This window comes from Mastigoproctus giganteus, chromosome 8 (genome assembly GCF_048544385.1).
Source record: "Mastigoproctus giganteus isolate SK-2022 chromosome 8, ASM4854438v1, whole genome shotgun sequence".
NCBI lineage: Eukaryota > Metazoa > Arthropoda > Arachnida > Uropygi > Thelyphonidae > Mastigoproctus > Mastigoproctus giganteus.
The window spans coordinates 105255439-105267980 of record NC_143582.1 but is presented as its reverse complement, the minus strand read 5'-3'; the positions used below and the strand labels follow the sequence as shown (position 1 = coordinate 105267980).

Here is a 12542-nt window from a genome sequence, read left to right as displayed (position 1 = left end):
GCAACAGGGCTCCTAGAGAACACACACAAACATATACACTGAGTTGAATTCACTTGATTGTTAATGACACTGGGAACATTGCATTATATAGCTTCTCAGACACAAGAGCAATGTGCCCCTACACAAGAGCCTAGCAGCAATATGTTCACAGAGAACACACATACATATACACAGAGTTGGATAAATGGTTCAGGCTTCTCTTGGTGGATATGACACTGTTGGAACATTGTATTATACAGCTCGTTAGCCACAACAGCAATGTGACCCTAGATAACAGCAACAGGACTCCCAGAGAAAACTTACATATATATGCTGACTTTCCACGACCAAAGCCATGTTGATTTTGATATGTAAGGCTTGAAAAAATTGAAAAGTTGTTTATTCACTACTGCGTCAAATAGTTTAGAAAGGCTTTTTTTGCTGGGGAATAGTCTGAAATCTTATACAGACCACCTTTTTTGAATACCAGAAGTATGTTAACCTGATTGAAATGCTTTTGGTAAATGCCCAATCTCAGATATAAGTTGCAGATATGAAGCATGATAGGATTAAGAGAAGTGACAGACTTTTTCCAAAATACAGTTGGTGAGTCACCTGGTTCTTTTGTATTGTCATTTTTCATATTCTTCAATGCTGGGTTTTGGTCATCCTCATTGATCAACAGATCTCAACCAGGAAATAAAACCAAAGGCTCCATACCAATAGTCTCAATCCTTGACAAATATTTCAGCAGTGTGGAATTCATCAGACAATAGAATTCAAACTGAATAATGGAGCTATATGTTATTTATCGTTAAGGTATATGTAGTTCAAAATGGACAGTTAATCCAGTATTGATCAATTAATATTGCTCTGATACAAGTGATCTCTAAAAAAGAGAAATCACGACACAGTTTTCCCCAGAAAAATCAAATCATGACAATTTTCCTCACAGTACATGGGCGATTATAACTCTTTCATTTTGTCAGTGGGACTCTGGCCGACTTGACTTGATTTCAGAAACAGTAAAGATGTTATGACATATTTCATGAAATTTTTTTATGGAATAATGTAATTATTTCATAAACTATTACTTCGAATAAATTAGTGTAATAAGTTATGAATTAGTTATTAATTAGCTATTCAGTATATATATTTTTAAAACATTTCCAGGTTCTATCAGTTCTCAAAAATTATCTTAAATGTGTTTTCGGAAATCGGTACAATCGAACTCCAGATTTATCGCACACGAAACACTTATTTCTGTACACGATGTCAGCAGATAATTATAATAGTAAAAAAAAAAAAAAAAAAAAGCTATGTAAATAAAAATTGCTACGTTCAACGAACACTAGAACTCAAAAGAAAGCAGCAACCACGTTGTTAATTAGCTATTCAGTTTTTTTTTTTTTTTTACATTTCATTAAACATTTCCTGGTTCTATGGATTCCGATAAATTACCTTAAACGTTCTTTCGGAAATGAATACAATCGCGGCCACATTTATTGCACACGAAACACTTATTTCTGTGTATGACAGCTGATAACTATAATAATAGAAAAATAAATGGCCAGCTCCAATATACGGTGCAGCCTTGTAATTGGCTGTCAACGGGGGAAAGAAGTCATTGACAGGTTGTGACTCCGCCCACAGATTGCCGCGTTAGTTCTGAAAGTGAGGGCGCTGGGATGAATTGAGCAAGAGTTCACTCACTCTGTATGTTACTTCTCTGTGTACAGTTCGGTGGTGTTGAGATTTATCATCTGGATCCGAGAAATGTTTTAAACAACGTGGAAACGTGATATATTCAGCGGGCTTCGTTTGTTCTGGAAAACTTTGATCGAATGTAAGTATTTGAATTCTGACTACTTTTATTTTATTTTTTTTTTTACTGTGCTACATAAGCTCATACACTTGCTTTCTTGCATCACATGCCACTATTATTACTCTAGAAATAATAGGTATTATAACCTAATCACTTCACTTTTTTATTTATTTATTGCATGTGATGCACGTAGGTTTTGTCAAATGATGTTTTTTTAGTAAAAGAGTAATATGTTTTGAACTATATAAAATGCTTTGAATTACTTTTATCTAAAAGATTATTATTATTATTTTTTTTTTAATTTCGTTTTAAATGAAGTGTTACACGTTGTTGTAGTGGGGTTTTTAGATGCATCAGCGATTAAGGCAATATACTCCGCTTGTATACTTGCTGTAAATTGCGTGTGTTATGTGGGCGATTTTCTCTTTGTTGGACAAAAACCTCGAGTTTCCGAAATGTTACATAAAACATAAAAATAGCAACTTTTTTTTTTTTTTTTATTTTCAAATTCTCTTTAATTACACAAAAAAGACGTGGGCAAGTTACAAATTTGTAACAGCAGTATTGAAGATGTAGTAGTAGTGGCATGTGATGCAAAAAAGCAAGTGTATGAGCTTATGCAGCATCAGCACAAAAAAAAAAAAAAAAAATTCACACCATTCCCTCCAAATGCCTGTCCAGTTTCTCCTTAAATTTATTTTACTATCAACTTCCACAATGACAGATGGAAGTTTGTTCCAGCAATTAACCACCCACTGACTAAAGGCAAATTTCTGCACATCTATTCTACATCTGTCTTTTCTTAATTTGAATTTGTCTCCTTAGGTTCGTAATCTGAACAAGTGGAAGGATAACATCAGAATTCAACGTGCTCAATCCATTCAAACCTTATACACCTCAATCCGATCACCACACAGGTGCCTAGTCTCCAGCCACTGCAATTTGCAAAACTTAAGCCTCTCTTGGTAAGAGGATCCCTTCATTCCCCTCACCAATCTTGTTGCCCTTCTCTGTACACGCTCATGCAAATATACTTAGCATTAGTAGAGGCATTTGATGCAAGAAAGCAAGCTTATGCAGCATCAGCCAAAAAAATAAAAAATAACCACTTCACCCCTCTGTTCGTTCGAAATACCTGTCCAGCTGAGCCTTAAACTTATTTAGGCTATCAACTTCCACAACAAGGGATGGAAGTCTGTTCCACCAACCAACCACCCGCTGGCTAAAGGCAAATTTCCTCACGTCCATCCTGCATCTCTCTTTTCTCAATTTGAATTTATGATCTCTCAGGAGATTATTCTGAGCAAGAGGAAGAATCCCATCAGCATTGAGCATGCTCAAACCATTCAAGGCTTTATACACATCTATCAGATCACCTCGCCGGTGCCTAGTCTCCAGACACTGTAATTTGCAAAACTTAAGCCTTTCTTCGTAAGCGCACCCCTTTGTTCCATTCACTAATCTTGTTGCCCTTCTCTGTACTCGTTCCAGCATCTCTACATCCTTCTTGAAATGAGGCCTCCAGACCTGTATACAGTACACTAGGTGTGGTCTGACCATTGCCTTATACAAGGGAATAATCACCTCCTTATCCCTGCTAGAAAAATTCCTATATATCATCGACAATACACCATGAGCTACTCTTGCCGCTCGTCTGCACTGCTCAGAAAACTTCATATCTGCCTGCACAACCACCCCCAGGTCCCTTTCATTCTCTACCATTGTCAGTGTAGTACCACAGAGTTGATTCGTTGCTCTGGGTTGCTGTTTCCCCATATGTAGTACTTTACATTTGTCAATGTTAAACTTCATTTGCCACCGCTCAGCCCATCTGCTCAACCTTTCCAGATCCTGTTGCAGTAGCATAGTGTCAGTAGTGTCCTTGACAACCCTGCCATCCTTCGTATCGTCTGCAAACTTGGACATTAAGCTTGATATACCATCATCAGTATCATTTATAAATACAGAAAACAATAATGGACCCAATACTGAACCCTGAGGGACTCCACTAATAACATTAGTCCACGATGAGCAGTGTCCATTGATTACCACTCTCTGTCTTCTCCCCCTCAACCACCCCTTTATCCATAGCAGCAATTTGCCTCCAGTGCCACACTGCTCCAATTTGTGCAGCAGTCTTCCATGTGCGACAGTATCAAAAGCCTTTCTAAGATCCAAGTATATAATATCAAAGTTATTCCCTGCATCCAGTTCTTTTGTGACTGCATCGTAGTATCCAATCAAATTGGTCAGGCAACACTTCCCCTTAACAAAACCATGCTGTGTCTAAGCTATGACTGAAGTCTTGTCTAGATGATCCTGCAGTGCTTCTTTAACCAGTGCCTCCATTAATTTTCCAGGAACAGAAGTTAAACTAACAGGTCTATAATTAATTGTGTTGCCTTTTGATCCTCCTTTGTGAATTGGGAGGGTACTTCCCCTGAGTCCAAGGAAGCTCTCCTAATTATGGCTAAGGGTTTGCTTACTTCTTTTGCTGCCTCCTTTAATATAACTGGATAGATCCCATCCAACCCAGGTGCCTTTCTTGTATTTATCTTTAACAATTTCTCCTCCACTTTACTCTCAGTTATTACAAGATTCTCTAGCTTACTGTCAGAGTTGAATACACTTCTGGCATTCCCCTCGCTGAATAACGCCTCATGTAAGGCGCATTTAGGGCTAGAGCCTCAAGCTGCGAACAAATTTAGACTATGTATATAAAGTGCTTAGCATCATAATACACAGCCATTTCTGAATAAACAAAAAATTTTTAAGGTGGCATCGTTTTAGGTTATATCTCATATTGTGAATGCCTTCACAACGAGTTGCCATGATATTGCACTACTTCGAATAAGTAACGCTTCACCTAAGGAGAAGACTAGTGTTACTTATTCTCAGATAGGTACCACCACCCAGACAGCACTGTTTCAGGGCTATTTGGCCCTTCGTCAGTGAGTGGGTAGGTACCCAAGTGATGCAATGATGGCAAAAACAGTTATGAAGTATAACTCCACAATATGAGAGATGCCTGATGGTGTATGATGTATTTAGAGTAAGGCGCATTTAGGGCTAGGGCCTCAAGCTGCGAACGTTACTTATTCGAAGCTAAAGTGAAGCGTTACTTATTCGAAGTAGTGCATTATCATGGCAACTCGTTGTGAAGGCATTCACAATATGAGATATAACCTAAAACGATGCCACCTTAAAAATTTTCTGTTTATTCAGAAATGGCTGTGTATTATGATGCTAAGCACTTTATATACATAGTCTAAATTTGTTCGCAGCTTGAGGCTCTAGCCCTAAATGCGCCTTAGTCTAAATACATCATACACCATCAGGCATCTCTCATATTGTGGAGTTATACTTCATAACTGTTTTTGCCATCATTGCATCACTTGGGTACCTACCCACTCACTGACGAAGGGCCAAATAGCCCTGAAACAGTGCTGTCTGGGTGGTGGTACCTATCTGAGAATAAGTAACACTAGTCTTCTCCTTAGGTGAAGCGTTACTTATTCGAAGTAGTGCAATATCATGGCAACTCGTTGTGAAGGCATTCACAATATGAGATATAACCTAAAACGATGCCACCTTACAAATTTTCTGTTTATTCAGAAATGGCTGTGTATTATGATGCTAAGCACTTTATATACATAACTCCTCATGTGTAAATGTCGATGCAAAATATTCATTCAGTTTGTTAGCTACATGAGCAGGATCATCAACAGTTGACCCATCGATATCAAGTGGACCAATCTGATTCATCCCCTTCCTTCTAGAGTTTACATAAGTAAAGAACTCTTTGCTGTTTTTCTTTGCATCCCTTGCCAAAGATTTCTCGTAATCTGCCTTCGCCTGCCTAACCTCCTTTGTAACTTGGTTACAGATCAACTTGTATCTATCATAGGCTTCTGTGTCACGTGTTAATTTGTATGTATCACATGCATTTTTCTTCTCCGCCATGTCTCATTAGTTCATCTGACATCCATTTAGGCCTAAACCTTGAACAATATTTCTTAGTTGGTATGTAAAGCCTAGTAGCTTCCAAGATAAGTTCTTTGAATGCTTCCCATTTTGAATTTGTTGTTGGTAACATCATCAGTTGGTCCCACTGTATAGAATTTAAATACTGTCTCAGTCCATCGTAGTCACCTTTACGAAAGCAATAACCCTTCCCTTTACCCCTAATGGTAGTTACCTCTTTGAGTAAATCCCAGGTGCCTTTCTTGTATTTATCTTCAACAATTTCTCTTCCAATTTACTCTCAGTTATTACAAGATTCTCTAGCTTACTGCCAGAGTTGAATACACTTCTTCAGCACACTGTGATCACTGCCACCTAGTGGTTCATTTACCTGCAAATTCTTAATGCATGAAGAATCACTACTGATAATCAAATCAAGAGTAGTACTCCCTCTAGTTGCCTCCCGAACATGCTGATGTAGAAAACAATCATCCAGTAAATCCACAAAAGCCTTGCTAGTGTGTGAGTGACCAGCCCCCAAATTCCAGTCAATACCTGGGAAATTAAAATCCCCAATTATAAGACTCTCTGATTTACTGGCCCACTATTTCCCTGTACAGTTCCTTATTATACTCATCAGAGTCATTAGGCCTATAGCACACTCCTACTCTCAATTTTGATCTCCCAATGCTTATGTCACATCAAACTGACTCAACACTGCACTGTCCAGCAACGTCGAATGGCTTCACTTCCTTGGATTTTATGTGTTTTTTAACTAATAGCATAACCCCTTCCTATCCTGTCTATCCTTTCTGTAGACATTGTACTCCCCAAATTCCAGTTCTGCATTCCTTATATCTGTGTGACACCACATCTCTGAAATCCCCACAATATCTGCCTTTGATGTTTTGAGCAATACCTCAAATTCGTCAAATTTATTTACTAAACTCCTAGCATTGGTGTACAAGCAAGTATACATGAACCTGTTCTTTTTCTTAGCTACCTTAACACAACCTATGTGTTTTTTTGTACCCCAATGATTCCCAGCAGTCTCTGAACTATCCTGCATCTTATTTTCCAGGCGCGGCTCCTTCCAATAGAAGCAGTGCAAGAATCACTTTCACCTCTGCCAGTGGCTACTGTTAATCTATTAGTCCTTGTATCCCCCCAATCTAGCAGTTTTCCGACCCACCTAACACTGCCTCGATAGCATCAGCAAACATTCTTGCACCCTTTCTATTTAAGTGTATCCCATCCCTGTTGAAGCAGTCTCTCCTGTTAACAAGTACAGACCAGGCTGAAAAAAATTCTACCCCTTGAGCCTTGCACAATCCTTCCAGGGCCGAATTGATCGACAGGGCTCTCATCATATACTCCCTCCTATCGTGTCTGGGCAGAATTGCAGACACTTTCAAATTCAAAATACTTGTATACTTTCTGCTACATCCTTCCTAAAATGAGGCCTCCAGACCTTTTATGCTGTACTCAAGGTGTGGCCTGACCATTGCCTTATACAGAGGGACAATCACCTCCTTTTCCCTGCTAGCAAAATTCCTATGTATCATTGACAAAACCCCATGACCTGCCCGCCAGCCTGTCTGCATTGCTCAGAATGCAGATTGGCTGAAATGTTGATCATGTTTGAAGTAAAACTGGCCCTTGCGTGAAATCTAAATTTTATGCAAGGGCTGGATTTACTTCAAATTACAAATGTCGTACTATATCGAAAAGTGACACCACAAAAATGCAATAAGTCAGAAAAGCAAAGAAAAAATATAAGGTTTCACCTTAATTGTGGGTATTAATAATAGATGAAAAAAATATTTCCAGCTTGATAAAGAGCAATAAACGTTTCTAAGAGAATGTTAAAGTTTACTGAATTCGAATTGCACCTCCTGTTGAATTTGACAATTTTTGAGTTGTCACTTTTCCATTCGATGTGTGACTAACCTGTCAGACTGATATCACTTATTAAAATGTATATTACTTTTTTTATTTAAAAATAAATTATATCCTCTTGGTACCAGACCACCACTATACACAAAATTAATATAAAGTATTTTCTGTTTCCATATTCTATTAAATAAGAGAAATTTTTATTTGGTGTTCAACAGAGTCAGAAGTCGAATGGTAGTGTCTGCATTATTTGTACTTGTCCTCACCTGGTGTTCGGGAGAAAGAGTTGCCTGAGATACCTTCCATAGAGCTTTGGTGTCACCTGCTTTGCAGAACATTCAGAGTTCTGGCATCCACAGACACATATAGTCTGTCAGATGCCATGGGACCATTAGTTCCACTTAGTTACTGACTTTGACAATTTTAAGAAATACCATAAAAATTTATTATTATTATCTTCTCATTTATTTTCCTTGGATATATTGAGTTTTGCAAATCATAATACTGAAAAATTTTCAAAAAAGGTTCCATTTATTATTATTTCTTGGTGTGTCTGTATGAATTTTTGTATGATAATTGCAATATGAATAGGTTTTGCATAGTAGTAGTGGCATGTGATGCAAGAAAGCAAGTTATGCAGCATCAGCCAAAAAAAATTTACAAAACAATTCCCTCTGAATGTTTGTCCAGTTCCTCCTTAAATTTATTTAACTTATCAACTTCCACAATGACAGATGGAAGTTTTGTTCTAGCAATTAACCACCCGCTGGCTGAAGGCAAATTTCCGCACATCTATACTACCTCTGTCTTCCCTCAATTTGAATTTTTGTCCCCTTAGGTTTGTAATCTGAACAAGTGGAAGAATCCCATCAGAATTCAGCATTCTCAACCCATTCAAGGCCTTATACACCTCAATCAGATCACCTCGCAGGTGCCTAGTTTCCAGCTGCTGCAGTTTGCAGAATTTAAGCCTCTCTTGGTAAGAAGATCCCTTCATCCCCCCCCCCCCCCACACACACCAATCTTGTTGCCTATTTCTGTAGATGCTCAAGCAAATCTACATCCTTCCTAAAATGAGGCCTCCCGACCACGAAGAGCAGCACCCATTGATTACCACCACCCTCTATCTTCTCCCACACAACCATCCTTTTATCCATTGTAGCACCTTATCCTTAATACCATTCTGCTCCAATTTGTACAGTAGTCTTCCATGCGCAACAGTGTCAAAAGCTTTCCTGAAATCCAAGTCTATGATATCAAAATTATTTTTTGCATCCAGTTTCTTTGTAACCACATTTGGTTATAAAGAAAATTTGGGCATAGAATCAGTAGTTTGCACAGAAATTAATGAAAGTAAATATACAACAATACTATATTATATATATATATTAACAATTTTTGACTTTTGTACATAGTGTTAATATTTCCTAGCTCATAGTAGTGCATGGGTTAAACTCCAGGAGAGGGAGAAGCAAACCAATATCATAACCAAACTCACTTGTATAAATTTTTTTGATCATTTTCAGTAATTTTAAATATTATTAAAATAAATGACCATGGATGTATGATTGAAAAAGGGAATGGCTTGGACAATTGCTGATGGCAGTTCTGCAAATTGGGATCTTATAACATATACTTGCATTTTTGTGAAGCTATCTGTAGTGGCATATAATACGGCAAAAGAGAGTGCCTTTGTGTGTTTTCCTTGCAAAGAATGTGTGGAGACAGTGCATATACCGCTAGGCAAATACGAGAGCATGAGGAATAGGGTTGATGCTATTGAAGGAATTAAAATGAGATACCCATCAGACAATACAGCAACAACCCCCCATAGGCAGAGAGACATCCCACAATAAATAGCTAATGTTGGTGATGCTGTTGTCAAGAAATGGAGAAAATAATGTGCAAAAAGGATAGATGAAACAGTACTAAGGTATGTCTGTTAGAGGCAATGGTGTTAAGATATGTTATTAATGTTGTTAATAGTAAAGATATTGTTAATGATATGTTAGACCAGTTATATTTTAATTATATCCCATCCCTGTAAAATCAGTCTTACTGTTAAGAAGAACAAACCAGGTTTAAAAAATTCTACCCCATGAGCCTTGCTTAATGTCTCTAGGGCAGCGTTTCCCAGACTGTTCCATGGAACACTAGTGTTTCGTGAAAAATCATAATTAATAATTAATAAAAAATAAATTTTGCATATTTGTAGCGTACACCACTTTTGTACCATTATAAATTTTAACATTTATTTTTTTTTGGTTATTAATATACTGGCATAGACTAATAATCAAATAGACCGCAGAACACTTTATTTTGTGGGGGTTTAAATAGAGAAGTATGCATAGTGGTAATGACATCTACGAAAAAGTATCATTGTGGTGATCTAATATGCCATTCGTATGCAATTTAGCCTGGAGTACATAGGTTTAAACTCCATGAGAGGGAGAAGCGAACCGATATCATAACTAAACTCACTTGTATAAATATTTTTGAAAATTTTCAGTATTTCTAAATATTATTAAAATAAATGACCATGGATTTATGATTGAAAAAAGGAACTTTAAAACGAGGAGCAAGTACTTCTGGTATTTGTGGTCAACCATAAATGAACACAATATTATTACACTTCAAAGTGAGGATGAACAATCCCAACTTTTCGTTCCACAGAAATCCAAAGTGTGAAAAAACAGCAACCAATTAATAAAACACCAAAATGAAAGTTTTATGACAGTTATTTGAATTTTGGCTTTACATGTTGGAAATAAAGATGCTCCTGATGCACATGCATCGTATGTGCAAAGGAGGTTAGGCAGGCGAAGGCAGATTACGAGAAATCTTTGGCAAGGGATGTAAAGAAAAACAGCAAAGAGTTCTTTACTTATGTAAACTCTAGAAGGAAGGGGATGAATCAGATTGGTCCACTTGATATCGATGGGTCAACTGTTGATGATCCTGCTCAGGTAGCTAACAAACTAAATGAATATTTTGCATCAACATTCACACATGAGGAGTTATTCAGCGAGGGGGATGCCAGAGATGTATTCAACTCTAGCAGTAAGCTAGAGAATCTTGTAATAACTGAGAGTAAAGTGGAGGAGAAATTGTTGAAGATAAATACAAGAAAAGCACCTGGGGTGGATGGGATCTATCCAGTTATATTAAAGGAGGCAGCAAAGGAAGTAAGCAAACCCTTAGCCATAATTATGAGAGCTTCCTTGGACTCAGGGAAAGTACTCATGGACTGGAGATGTGCAAATGTGACTCCAATTCACAAAGCAGGATCAAAGGGCGACACAAGTAATTATAGACCTGTTAGTTTAACTTCTGTTCCCGGAAAATTAATGGAGGCACTGGTTAAAGAAGCACTGCAGGATCATCTAGAAAAGACTTCAGTTATAGCTCAGACACAGCATGGTTTTGTTAAGGGGAAGTGTTGCCTGACCAATTTGATTGGATACTATGATGCAGTCACAAAAGAACTGGATGCAGGGAATAACTTTGATATTATATACTTGGATCTTAGAAAGGCTTTTGATACTGTTGCACATGGAAGACTGCTGCACAAATTGAAGCAGTGTGGCATTGGAGGCAAATTGCTGCTATGGATAAAGGGGTGGTTGAGGGGGGAGAAGACAGAGAGTGGTAATCAATGGACACTGCTCATCGTGGACTAATGTTATTAGTGGAGTCCCTCAGGGTTCAGCATTGGGTCCATTATTGTTTTCTGTATTTATAAATGATATTGATGATGGTATATCAAGCTTAATGTCCAAGTTTGCAGATGATACGGAGGTTGGCAGGGTTGTCAAGGACACTACTGACACTATGCTACTGCAACAGGATCTGGAAAGGTTGAGCAGATTGGCTGAGAGGTGGCAAATGAAGTTTAACATTGACAAATGTAAAGTACTACATATGGGAAACAGCAACCCCAGAGCAACATATCAACTCAATGGTACTACACTGACAGTGGTAGAGAATGAAAGAGACCTGAGGGTGGTTGTGCAGGCAGATATGAAGTTTTCTGAGCAGTGCAGACGGGCTGGAAGAGTAGCTCATGGTATATTGTCGATGATATATAGGAATTTTTCTAGCAGGGATAAGGAGTTGATTATTCCCTTGTATAAGGCAATGGTCAGGCCACACCTAGAGTACTGTATACAGGTCTGGAAGCCTCATTTCAAGAAGGATGTAGAGATGCTGGAACGAGTACAGAGAAGGGCAAGAAGATTGGTGAATGGAACAAAGGGGTACTCTTACGAAGAAAGGCTTAAGTTTTGCAAATTACAGTGTCTGGAGACTAGGCACTGGCGAGGTGATCTGATAGAGGTGTATAAAGCGTTGAATGGTTTGAGCATGCTCAATGCTGATGGGATTCTTCCTCTTTCTCAGAATAATCACCTGAGAGGGCATAAATTCAAATTGAGGAAAGACAGATGTAGGATAGACGTGCAGAAATTTGCCTTTAGCCAGCGGGTGGTTGGTTGGTGGAACAGACTTCCATCCCTTGTTGTGGACGTTGATAGCCTGAATAAGTTTAAGGCTCAGCTGGACAGGTATTTCGAATGAATAGAGGGTGAAGTGGTTATTTTTTATTTATTTATTTTTTTTTTTTTGGCTGATGCTGCATAAGCTTGCTTTCTTGCATGAAATGCCTCTACTAATGCTAATGTAATAAAATATTAGCAAACAGTTCTTTGGCTCCCAATAAATTGTGTTTTGTAAGTGTTCCGTAAATATATTGTGAGATGAAAAGTGTTCCTTGACTAAAATAGTTTGGGAAACGCTGCTCTAGGGCCATCGTTATTGACAAGGCAGTCATCATGCACTCCCTCCTATCAAGTCTGGGCAAAACTCCAGATACTTTCAATTT

General features: G+C 38.0%; 1 protein-coding gene across 3 annotated transcripts in view; it reads left to right on the top strand.

Moving 5' to 3' along the window:
* The first annotated feature begins 1699 nt into the window (after positions 1 to 1699).
* Positions 1700 to 12542, top strand: part of mRpL1 (mitochondrial ribosomal protein L1) — a 468615-nt gene continuing 457772 nt past the window's right edge. For all 3 annotated transcript variants that reach the window (XM_090379616.1, XM_090379615.1, XM_090379614.1), the window contains exon 1: positions 1700 to 1825. The gene's annotated coding sequence lies outside the window, so the exon portion shown is untranslated. The remainder of the gene's footprint in view (positions 1826 to 12542) is intronic.